Raw genomic sequence first — 12564 nt, 5'->3', positions numbered from 1 at the left:
TAAGGTTATCGGATGCACAACTTGTGCACAAGTGTTGCATAATGTTAAGTTAAGACGCTGAGTAGTCAGTAGTGTGTTTATTTTAGTACAAAGTTGGAAGTGGTCAATGTGGGTGATGAAGTTGGGAGTCAAATATGTGTCCCACCTTTATGACAGAGAGATAGTTAAAAGGCTGATGTCGCTAAACTTTACCTCCAAGTATGATATAAACACTAGAACTACCGTGCTGGGCGTAATGTCCAAAAGTCATTCCCTTGTCGATGAGATGGATGGCTTGAGGGTTATCATCTCTTGAGCACAGAGGGAAGTGATCAGTTGCTACCAACTTAGTTTACAGTTTAGAGTCATTGTGATTAACATTTAGCAGTAGTTGAATGGTTTATAATTTTTTTTAATGTTGATGATGAATGCATGTGTATGCATGTAAATAGAAATGTGGCTACAGAGTTATGTTGTAGAATGTTGTTGTGATGTATAATGTTCAATATATGACTGAAAAGACAAATTGACCGATTTCATTTTGTAGGACTAGTGTAAAAATGAAAGAAAAGAAGAAATATTGAGTAGAAAGATAAGTTAGATTATAAAAGTTGCTACGAATCCTGGGTACTATGGAGACTCTTAGAACAAATGCAAAAGACCTTTCTAGGGGATCATAAAAGGTTACAAAAATATTGTAGGGAGTGGTTTAAAGCCACTCAAACAAATGTATCCTTGGCCAAAGGAAGGGACATTTGATAACAAAATATTAGAGCACATTGTTACACATCTTAAGAGTAAATATGCAAGTGTTAAATTACAGAAGCGAGAAGCTGCCATAACCTTATAGCAAGTCTTTTATGAAAAGTCTGAGAACTCCTCAAATGCGGACACATCAAATTCCCAGTCTGTTCTCCCACCTCCATATGATTCTATGAATACTTCCCCTAAGGCACCCTAGTATTTATCCACTGGTGCAGCGACAGGAAACCACAGGGGGATTTGAGAACCCTAAGGTCGAGACCTTTTCACAATCTCCAAAGGGATCCCCTAATGTTGCCCCACAGATGTCAAAACCAAAACACACGCATACTCCCAGAACACAAGTAATGGTGAGTGGCTCTCAGATTTCAGGACAATTGGAAGTGAACTTTACACTGCATTTAGATCCAGCCTCTCTCCAGGAGGATAGAGGTCAAGAGGAGAGTGACGATCAGTCACTTGTTACATCAGCAACATCACACTTGTTACAAAAGAGAGTTGGAACAAGAAGGATAGTTGGGGAGCAAACTGAAACCCAACAACAAATAGATGCAGAGGATGCTTGATGGAATGACTATGTAGACAGGGCTGTTAGTATGGCACGATGGGCAATATTTCAAGGAAAAGAAGAGGATTTTAGGAGGACTGAAGATAATTTTCCTCCTTGGCAGAAGGAGTAGGGAAGCATAATAGAGTGTTCAGGAATAGTTATCATGAGGTGAGGATGGAAGAGATGCAAGGGAAGCAAGGGGAGAGGGACATTCAGGAACGTTTTGGGAGGATGGCAAATAGAGTGAATTCAATATACAGTCATGTAGTCAACATGAATGAAATACTTCAATCTCCAAAGGCTAGGCACCCTACCTAATGACATCAGTACTTGAGAAAGGCCACTTATTGATTTTACACACTAGGAACACAGGTACCCCTTAATTTTTGATTTTGTGGTCTGGGAGAAAAGGGGAAAACAGAAATATATATTCACACAAATACCTCCCACACGACCAACACTGATTATACTCTGGCTAATTAAAGCTCTATTGGGCTATCCCTTTGTTTTGAATTGTCGAAGAAAATCTACAAGAACATCAGTTCATTTTTATTTATTATTTTTCTTATTAAGTTTTTCAATCGTCTTTTTTTAGATACATTTTTAAATGGTGGTAAAACACCATGTTTTTTTTCTTCTTTTTTCATCTGTACAATACAAAACATAAATAATGCAACATTGATCTAATCCTTTAACCCCTTCTGTGCCCATGACGAGCTGGACTCGTCATGGGCCGCGGTTGCGCTGTGCACATGATGAGTCCAGCTCGTCATGAACCCCGCCCGCTAATGGAACGCCCGGCACAGGGCGGGGAAAGGGCGTGGCACACAAGGGGTTAAAGTATACAAATTTAAACTAATAATGCAATAAATACATACATAATAACAATCTTAAATTTGTCCCCATACGATGGTCACATTTACACTCACCTCACATAGTCATTGCATACCAAACATACTCATACACACTTCACATCACATTCATTATTTTCCAGCAAAAAATGGCTTGCAACAGAAAACGCATGGTGAAAAGTCTTCATTAATATCCATGGTTATGTCGCCAGCTGGGAAAGGATCAGGCCACCGCACGTTTCAGTGGATACATGTGATTCAATCCACCTTCATCAGGACCGCTTGCTTTCTTTCATTTAATGCAGCCGGGGTTTAATGGGGGATCTAAAAATCAAAAGATTCAAATCATTTATAGTGCCCAGGATTAGTTTCCTTTAAGGGAATGTTTGGTTTCTACTGCTCTATAATTATATAATTACTAATTTAATAGGTATAGAAAAGATTTCCCAATAAAAAAATAACACACGTGCTTCTATAAGAAAGAAAGTGAAGTGAGTGAGTAGGTACCCTACTATAAAGTGAGGCCATATATTAATATAAGGCCTGGGTTTCTCATTATATCTTTTATATGAATTTTGTTTTTAGTGAGCTAGTATGTTATTACCTTATGACCCTCATGCCTGTTTGCTGCTTTTGTAATAGCGTGACTAACCAAGTAGTCCGTATCTGGCTGTTTTTCTTTGCTCAATGTCACACCCATATGTCCTTCAAAAGTTTCCCATTGGTAATTGTCTGTCCTGTAGTTATTAGTGCTCCAACATTGTGTGGTCACTATAACAATATAACAGACAACAACAAAAAAATCACCCTTTTGTTCATTAACTTTTATGACGAGAAGGATTTATTTTATTTCTCACAGTTGATTTGCCTTATATTTTCTTAAATGTCCTATTTTTTGGTTTGGCATCACATTTGTAAAATGGGTGATTTAAGCAGCTGTACGGGATCCTATATTATACTTCAGCTCTTTTTTTGGATTTATAATATCTAAAAATTAAAAAGTTTAATTATAATTGTTCAGACTGCATAATGAGTCCTCTATTCTGATCATTTCAGAGGATACTGTTATTTTTATAAGTTTCGTAGTGCAGGATCATTGTTTTTTAGGTCTCACCTGAGCCAGCGCCAACCATAGCTGTTTCTCAAGGAATGGGAAAGCATACTCTCTACGCAAGCAGTCTATTTAGACCTTTTCTACTCTCTATGGTTATATTTGGCGTAGTTCTTTTCGGAATAAAGCGTGTTCCAATATCATGCTGAGTAAGTCCTCCGTTAGTCTGAGTTATCACTGACTGATTTTGAGAGGTGTGCATGTCAATAAAAGTGTGTCTCACATTTCTAGTGCGACTGGCCTGTTCGCAGTGGTTTGCATATCGATAAAAGTCTGTGTCATAATGCTCAGACTTTGAAACTCTTTTGTTAATGACCATGTGCTAACCATAGCTGTTTCTCAAGGAATGGGAAAGCATACTCTACGCCAGCAGTCTATTTGGACCTTTTCTACTCTCTGTGGTTGTATATGGCACCGTGCTTTTCGCAATAAAGTGTGTTCCAATATCATGCTAAGTAAGTTGTCAGTCTGAGTTATCAGGGACTGATTTTGAGAGTCACATTTCTCAGGCTTAATACACTTATATTAGTGGTCATATACTGACCGCAGCTGCTTCTCAAAAAGTGGGAAACATACTCTCTATATGAACAATCTTTTTGGACCTTGTCTTCTCTATGTGGTTACAAATGACACAGTTCTTTGCGCGATAGAGCATGTTCCAATGTCGTGCTGAGTAAGTTGTCAGTTAGTCTGAGTTACCACGAACTGGTTTTAAAGGGTGCATAAATGGTCTGAGGGCTTGTAAACCTCTCCCCTACTACTCTTCCTGTTCAGAGACTATAGCGATACTCTTCCTATTCAGAGGCGGTAGAATGCACTGGAAGAGATCTAGTGATTGGAGTCACTACATTGCCAGAAACGAATCTCTATTATCATACTTTCTACCACAAACAGCACAAAAGAAAATTACTTCCAACAATCTAAGGTTAATGTTCCTTACCTACTCTATGAAGCAATGTAGCATGTAGCGCTATCCGGACTCTCGACTGCCTGCAAACCTGCTTGCTAGGAACTAAGAGAAACCACGCCATAGAGCGTCTGCTTGTATTGCGCGCCGATCTCACGTGACGTTATACGTCAATAGGTTTGTGGTGAATCGGTTATAGATCGACAGCACCATCTTGAAGTGGTTACTTATCGCTATATAGTGATCAGTCGTAAAAAAAAAATACCATCCTGTTCTCATTTAGCTGATACAGTGAGTAGGCAAAAAATTAAAACAGAAAGGCTCTGCGTATTGAGGCATATGCAGTATGATGATTTTATCACTACAAAATACTACCATGTACCAATCAATTACTCACTTACACCGTGTTATTATAGCTACTGGAAAGACCCTCACATATTTGGTAACTTAAAATGTTTTCTCTCACGTGGACCTATTTACCTTTTCAATCACTAAGCTGTTAGATCTAATTGTCAGTCCGATTTGAACTCAGATGCCATCTTAATATACCTTTGTTAGTCCTAGCACTAGTGTGAATAGAAATGCTGGGCTGTTAGGTAGGTACAGCCTCATGCATATATTTTATCATTGGATGCATATATTTTATCATTGGTAATTATTCTTAATCATAGAGCTGTCTGATCTAAGAATTTTCAGAGACAAACACCAACATTACAGTGTTCCGGTATTCATGTATTATCTCTCAATACGGTCAGAGAGAAAACAAATATCTGCAATGATAAAAGGAGCAAAAACTTGTGCACACAATTTGTCAAAATATCACCTAGTAATGTGCAGATCAGTAAAGATGGCTTAATTTCAAGTAGGCATCTTCTGCTTTTACACTATATAACTATGGTTTATTTGCCTGAAATTCTTCGCATAGATAGTCCCAAGTTCTACATGAAATGGCCAATAAAATTACGATGTTACAGTGTATACTGTATTTTCTTGGGGGACTGAACTGTCTTATGATATTCATTCCTGATACATCTGCATGTTCATGAAGGTAGATATTTAACTAATTTTCCATATTCTCGCTTCATTCAAGCCTTCTTTAACAGAATTAAGAGCAAAAATCCAATATGTAGCTCTCATTTTGGATGCATCTGTCTCGCTTTTCCCTGGTTTGGTTTTGACCTTTTTAAGGATTAGCCAGCGTGGGTCTTTCTCTGTATGTGCATTCTCCATATAGTGCGGCACTAAGGGGGATGCTAGTTTCTTTGTCTTGATTGCTGATCTGTGCTCAGAGTAGCGCAAACGAAACACTCTTCCTGGTTCCCCAACATGTCCCTCATTGCAGGGACACAGGGTGAGATAAATCACATTCTGGCTCCTGCAGTTAGTGTGATCTAGTAGTTTGCCTGTACATCCTTTGTAGGTCCACTGTGCAGTGACAATAGCTGTGTCACATGCCACACAGGTACCGCATCTATGATTAATTTGAATCACAGGGAGTCCTGTGACTGACCTGTCTGTTATGGACTTCTTAGGTAAGTTCCTGGAGTGAACTAGTTTATCTTTTAGGTTGGCATTCCTACAGTATGCTAGTATGGGTCTCTCTAGTGGTTCCTGTTCTTCGCTAGCATTGAGAATATTCCAGTTCCTGTCCAATATCTATTTGATCTTAAAATTCAAAGTGAGTAATGACACATACTAGTTTTTCATTTTTCTTTTGCTGTGATCCTGCCAACATGGCTTCTCGGTTATAATACCTTGCTCTCTTAAATGAGGTCCTAAGTGTTTAGGATAACCCCGATCTAGTAATCTGTTTGAGTTGTCCTCTGTATTTGTCATATTCCGCTAAATTGGAGCAGTTATGTCTTACTCTGAGGAACTCCCCAAACGGGATTGAATCTTTGACTGTTCGAATGGTAGCTATCGTGCTGCAAGATGGTATTCTTAGCAGTGGGTTTCCTATAAAAACTAACCTCCAGTGCTCTTGTGTTTCCCGAAATGACTATATCAAGAAATTCTACCTTCTGGTTACTGTAATTCGCTGTGAACCTCAAATTCATATCACTTAAATTGAGCCAGGAAATAAAATCTAAGAGGGCTTGTTCATTGCCTTCCCAGGCCGAAAAGATGTGATCTATGAAGCAACGCCACATCTTTACGTTTTCAAAGAATGGCGCCGCTTCATTGAAGATGTTCTTTCGTTACCACTCTCCCATAAAGATATTTGCTACACTGGGAGCACACGAAGCTCCCATACAGGTCCCCTTGATTTGTTGGTATGAATCTTTTTGGAATTCAAAGTAGTTTTTACATAACACAAGCTCGAGGCACTCTAAAATAAACCGGTCCGGTCTGTCCCCCTCGGTTCTGCTCAGGAGTGCTGCTACAGACTCTACTGCTCTTTTTTGGGGTATGTTTGTATAGAGTGCCTCTAGATCTAATGTTACAAGGATCTCTCGGTCTGGATCAAAAGGCTTACTTTCGATCTTATTAATAAGGTCTCGTGTCTTTGATGAATTATGGATTGGTGAAAGTTAAGGGGCATAGGAAAGAATCCACATACTTTGATATGGGCTCAGTGTTAGAATTTATAGCAGAGATAATGGGACGAAGTGGGGGATCCGGAGTATTTTTGTGTCTTCGGCACCCCATACATCGCTGGAATCACTGGCTTGCCTTGATTTAAAAAATCATATTCTTTATTACATATATACCCTTCTTCCAAGGCCTTTTTCGTGATGGTAACTATCGGAGAGTTAAGGGATTTAATTTTGGAGCGATTGGCAAGTCTATAGTCGTCAGGTACAGATAACATTGGTTGAACTTTTTTGGTTATGATTTTCCATGACCACTATCCCTCCAACTTTATTGCATGGCTTAACCATGATGACACTGAGGCCTTGTAGGTTTTTAAGTGCCACATATTCTTGTCTCGTTCGATTATAATTACTCTTATGATTGTATTTGGTAACCTTCTGCAGGTCTTTGAGTACCATTTGCTCAAAGATGGCCACTTCTGGGCCTACCATGTCTAGGGTCGGGGTAAAACTAGATTTTGGTTTGCATCCCGACTGGTTTATCTCGGGCTCTTCTCTACTGTGGAGACTAAAAAAAAATTTGAAGTCTGATCTGTCTAAAGAAAATGCCCCGATTTAAAAGGAACTTGATGTATGTTATGCTGGGGACAAAAGACAGACCCTTGCTAAGGATTGCTACCTCTTCCTCACACAGTTGATATTTGGAGAGGTAGAAGATCGGAATTGCATCAGTAAGGGAACCTTGTATATCCCTACACACCTCCAATATTTCTGGTTCCGTGTTCTCATGTACGGCTGTGGAGGTGGTGGGTCTGTTTGGCGATAGTTCATTCTGTTTGGTTTTTGATACCTCATTCTGCCGCCGTTCTGTCCTCTCCTTAAAAAAGGGGACTGTTGCTGGTAATTCTGATTGATTCTGTAGGAGAGTGGCATCGACTGCATAGTTGCCCCCAACTTTTGGCTGATGTTTTGACTGTTTTATGACTCTAGCCAGGCTGTGGCCCTGCTATCCAGGACCCCAGCCTCTCTGCTTCCTCTCTAAACGGATGCGAATACCCTAGGTACCTACCAATTGGATACGGAGGACACCCTGTCAGCCCCTTGTAGATGGTACCCTAGGTACCCAGGGCAAGGGTCCCTCAGAGGCCTACCAGGGGCTGCAGCACTTATTGTGCCACCCCTGAGACAGCCATACAAACTGACACCACCAGACCACTACTGTAGTCTGGGTAAGGTGGTGCTTGCACCCCTTACAGGGATATAGGTATCCTGTATCCCACTTAATACAACACATATATCCTCATAGGTCACCCCTAAGGCAGGTCTTGCTAATCCTACAAGGCAGGGTGCTGAGATATGTGTGAGGGGGAACCCCTACCTGAGTAGGGCCCCTCTGCAACCTTCGTAAAACTATTGCTGGGTTGTTTGTAGAGCAGCCATACCATATACTCTTAACCGCATTATAAGTAATCGCGATAGCGTGTTAACTTGAGAGTGGCTGCACAGAACCATGTCATGTTTGGTGTCAAACATGTAGGAATCATACCCCCAATCCAACCATGGGAGTGAGGGCATGATTCCCCCTGCTAGAGGGGCGATATGGTAAAAGCGGCAGATTTTAGACACCAATTTAAAAGTGCACATGTAGTACAAAATGGATGCTACCCGCCACCCACACGACTCTGGCTGCCTGTTGCTGGGCAGAACTCCAGCCACGGCAGCTGGACAATAGGGATCTTGTTGCAGGGAGGTGCTCCCACCTCCCCAGACAGACTATGTGGATTGGAACTGGGTGGGTGCATCATAGGATGTCTTTCAGACCTGCATGTAGGCTTCTCCAGTGCCTACTTCTGCATACACCGCTTCAAACCGGTTCAGGGGCATCCTGTCCCCTGCCCAGGCGGGAAACCACACAAAGGGGAGAGGGTGTAGCCACCCTTTCCCGCCTGAACTCTCATTGGTGGGCTCTGATCTGGACACTCCCCTCCTAATCTTTGGATAAAAGTGAATACAGGGTCCCCAGAGCCTCAGATTATTCTTGGACTTTACAGACTTTAACTTCGACTTGCTGCCGCACAGCTGAATGAAGAAATCTCCCTTGGGGTAAAGGAGTTACTCCCCTGCTTGGCAGGCACCTGAAACACTGCAAGTGACCCAGTTGGAACTTCGCTGCTCCTACGGACATCGATGACTCTTTCCTACCTTGAGGTGGGTTTCCAAGCATCCCAGGGGCCAGTGAGTGTGCACAGCAAAGCTCAGCACCGTGGACCGCGTGGGTGCCGAGATCCCCAATACCCCAGGACACCGGCCACCTCTTGCACAGCACACAACCCCGACAAGTGGGGAAGTTGTGCTTTGGCCCATTATTGAGCCAACCTCTCAGCATCATCTGTGCCAAAGATCGATGCCCTAGCCCTCTCCGGCAACCCGTGGGTGCATCTTTACGCACGCCAAATTGCTGCCTCCTGCGGTCCCTTGTCTCTCGACTGGTGGGCCCTGGCGGAGGTCAATCTTCACTTCCAAGAGTTCCCCTGGTTGCTCCAGGCCTGCTCTTCAGTCTCCTCGCTGGAGACCTCGCTCAGACCTTGTGGGTCTGCACCAGTAGCTGTTTTGTGATTCTTGCGTGGGTTGCGGTTGCCAAGGCTTAGTGGATCCAATCCGGACACTAACACCGCAGCGACCCTCATCCTTCGTGGGACAGTCGCCCTCCAGAAGCTGGCATCCTTGAAGCCTCCTGGACCCCGTGGCTGACGATCCAAGCTACCCATCTTCCACCTGGAAGCACCCGACATTGAAGGGCTCCTTCTCCTGAGCCCCTGGTCACTGTGCCGTGACCCAGACTCTGTCCCCTCTGCTTTCAGGTCCTTCTCTTCAAGATCTACATCTTCAATCTTCACAACATCGACGACGCTTCTTGCTAGCAGCAGTTCTTCACGTTTTGCCATTAAAAATCATCCCGCGACCTGACATCGAAAACGACCTATGCACCCGGCTTCCCTGGGGCAGGTAACAGTGGTACCTCGGTACTCTCGTGGGTGTGGGCCCTTCAAAAGCTTAACTCTAAACTCTTGAACTTGAACTCCTGCTAGAAGTGTTTTTAATATTGTAAAATTCAACCGCGACATTCTCCATAGGCTTTAATAGAGATCCCGACAGTAACTTATACCACTGCACGCGTCTCCCGTGGGTCCCCTTCCTCACTACCTTGGGTGGTTTCACAAGGGGCCAGCGACCCTAAATGCCCTAGGCATTGTCTGTAGAATTGTCGTGGTTCTTATACCACTTTTTTGATATATGGTTTGGTCCCCCCCGGGGCCCTATGATTCCAGTGCTATTTATTGTAACTATCAATGCTTGTTTGAATTGTATCTTTACCTCCAGCCTCATAAAGAGACTAGTGGGATTATTCTTAGAATAAATACATATGTTTTATATATATACCTGTGTGGACTACTCTTTCATTTGGTTATTCAAGAGGTTATCTATGGTAAAACAATAAGCTTAACACTCCTTCAAGACTTAGCCTGAAGGCTGCTCTCCACAGCTACCATTAGGATAGCTTTCTTTAAAGGTTGTCTTTAACCTATCACCATAAGAGTCGAATTGGACTGGTGCAAGGTGTCCCCTATAACTAGTGGACAGCATATGCCAGGCCAACTTCTCACATTGGTGGCATCGGTGGGATTCAAGCTTGCCATTGTTTTACCAGATAAATTGAATTTCTAAAGTGAAAGCCACTTGGTACTAAAGGTACATATACATTTAAGCTTAGAATACAATAAGTTCAACTGAACTTAGGAGTTGTGTGTAGAGGGCTTAGCACACCTTGACTACAACTCAAGAAAGGGTTCAGTAGGCCACACCTAGTGTAGGTAGATACACCAGTACCACTACACTAGAAATGTCTTTAGGTTCAGGAGCCCATAAGGCCCTGGAAGGACCACAGAGGGTCCCAGTCAACAAGTATGACAACCTCTCTTTTGCTGAGCTTAGAGAGATGTGCACTACTAGACAACAGAAGACAACCAAAGGTGCCACACTCAACGTCTCAGGGAAATCCTGCTCATTGCAGACTTCAATCAGACCCTAGTGTCTGAGGGGGTAGACAGGTTGGGTGGGCATCCCACAGAAGGGGACACTCAGATAGTGAACTCTGATGAGGACCAGGAAGAGGAAGTTGAACTTGACCTGGATGAACCAGACCACTCACAACATGGAGGTGATGGCCCAAGAGGCAGTCCCTCCATCCCTAATGGGAGAGTGGTGGATCCAAACAGAAGGAACAGATCCCCCTCAGAGGAGTCTAACCATTCTGGGAGATCCAAAAGGACCTCTGCCTCTTCTCAGAGAAGAGAATCCTCCCAAGAGAGGAAATGTAGATTTATCCAGTTTGAGCAAGCCAAGCTTCAGCTCAGAAGAGAACAGTTAGCATTAGACAGGGAGTCCCTGGAGCTTCAGAAAGCTTCAAGAAAGTGGGGTCTAGAGACCCCTGGTGGCAGTAATAATACCCCTAGAGTTAGAGAGAAAGCTCCTGACAATAGGAACCTGCATAAGATTGTACCCCCCTATCAGTCAGGGGATGACATCCATAAATGGATCACTGCACTGGAGAGGGCCTGTAAAGTACAGAGGGTCCCAGTAGAGCAGTGGGCAGCAATCTTATGGCTCTCCTTTGCAGACAAAGGAAGAGACAAGCTCCTCTCTGTTAGGGAAGAGGATGCAGATGATTATTATATCTTGAGAGATGCTTTGATAGATGGGTTTGGTCTAACCACTGATCAATACAGGTTAAAGTTCAGAGATACCCAATAAACACAGAATCAAGATTGGGTAGACTTTGTAGATTGTGCTACTAAGGCTCTGGAAGGTTGGTTAACTGGCAGTAAAGTAAATGATTACCAAGGAATATACAATCTCATCATGAGGGAGCAGATCCTTAATAATTGTCAGAATCAGCTATTGCATCAGCACCTGGTGGACTCAGATCTGACCTCTCCCCAAGAATTGGGAAAGAAGGCAGACAAGTGGGTCAGAACCAGGATCAAGCAAAAGGTCCAGCCCTTGGGGGTGCAACTAAAAAGGAAGATGCCCAAAACTCTGAGAAGGGTGGGGAAAAGGGAAAAGACCAGCAGTCTTCAACAGGCCCCCCAAAAGCAGCATCTGATAATTCCCAATCCAACAAAGCTAAACAGCCAAGGAAGCCATGGTGTAAAATCTGTAAACAGAAAACCCATTGGACTTCAGACTGTAACAAGGCCAAAGACTCCACAAGTGCCACTACACCTGCCCCTAAGGCATCGGTTCCCCCTAGTCCAGCTATAGGTGGTGGTACACAGAACAAGGGTATAGTAGGGTTGACCCTGGGATCTGGAGAGCACTCTGGCCTAGTCAGAATGCCTACTCAGGCTGTATTGGTTTGTGATGGGGACTTGTCCCTATTTGTGAGTCCCAGTGGTCTGAGCAAATACAAGCAACAGCCTAGAATAAATGGAAGGGAGTCTCTAGCTTACAGGGACACAGGGGCTAGTGTCACCATGGTGACTAAGGACCTTGTGGACCCTAGCCAGATCATACTTGGGGAAACTTACCAAGTGACCAATGCAAGCAATGTCAGTACTAACCATGCTCTGGCAGTTGTTAACTTCTCTTGGGGAGGGGTAACTGGCCTAAAGAAGGTTGTGGTGAGTGCAGACCTACCAGTAGAATGTTTGCTAGGGAATGATTTGGAGACCTCAGCATGGGCTGGGGTGGAGCTGACTACCCATGCAGCGATGCTGGGTATCCCTGCAGAAGTGTTTGCCCTGACAAGGTCAAAAGCTAAGCTGACAGAAACTGAACAGGCCTTGGATCCTGGAAAAATGGACCAAGAA

The 12564-nt window shown here is 43.2% G+C and overlaps 1 protein-coding gene across 1 annotated transcript in view; it reads right to left on the bottom strand.

The window, feature by feature from the left end:
* Window positions 1–2059: 2059 nt before the first annotated feature.
* LOC146830083 (uncharacterized) overlaps window positions 2060–12564 on the bottom strand; it is a 93809-nt gene continuing 83304 nt past the window's right edge. The window contains exon 3 of the transcript XR_014961361.1: window positions 2060–2466. The gene's annotated coding sequence lies outside the window, so the exon portion shown is untranslated. The remainder of the gene's footprint in view (window positions 2467–12564) is intronic.

Source organism: Triturus cristatus, chromosome 5_1 (assembly GCF_964204655.1).
Source record: "Triturus cristatus chromosome 5_1, aTriCri1.1, whole genome shotgun sequence".
Taxonomy (NCBI): domain Eukaryota; kingdom Metazoa; phylum Chordata; class Amphibia; order Caudata; family Salamandridae; genus Triturus; species Triturus cristatus.
Note: the sequence above shows the minus strand (reverse complement) of the source record. Positions and strands in the feature narration are given on the sequence as shown.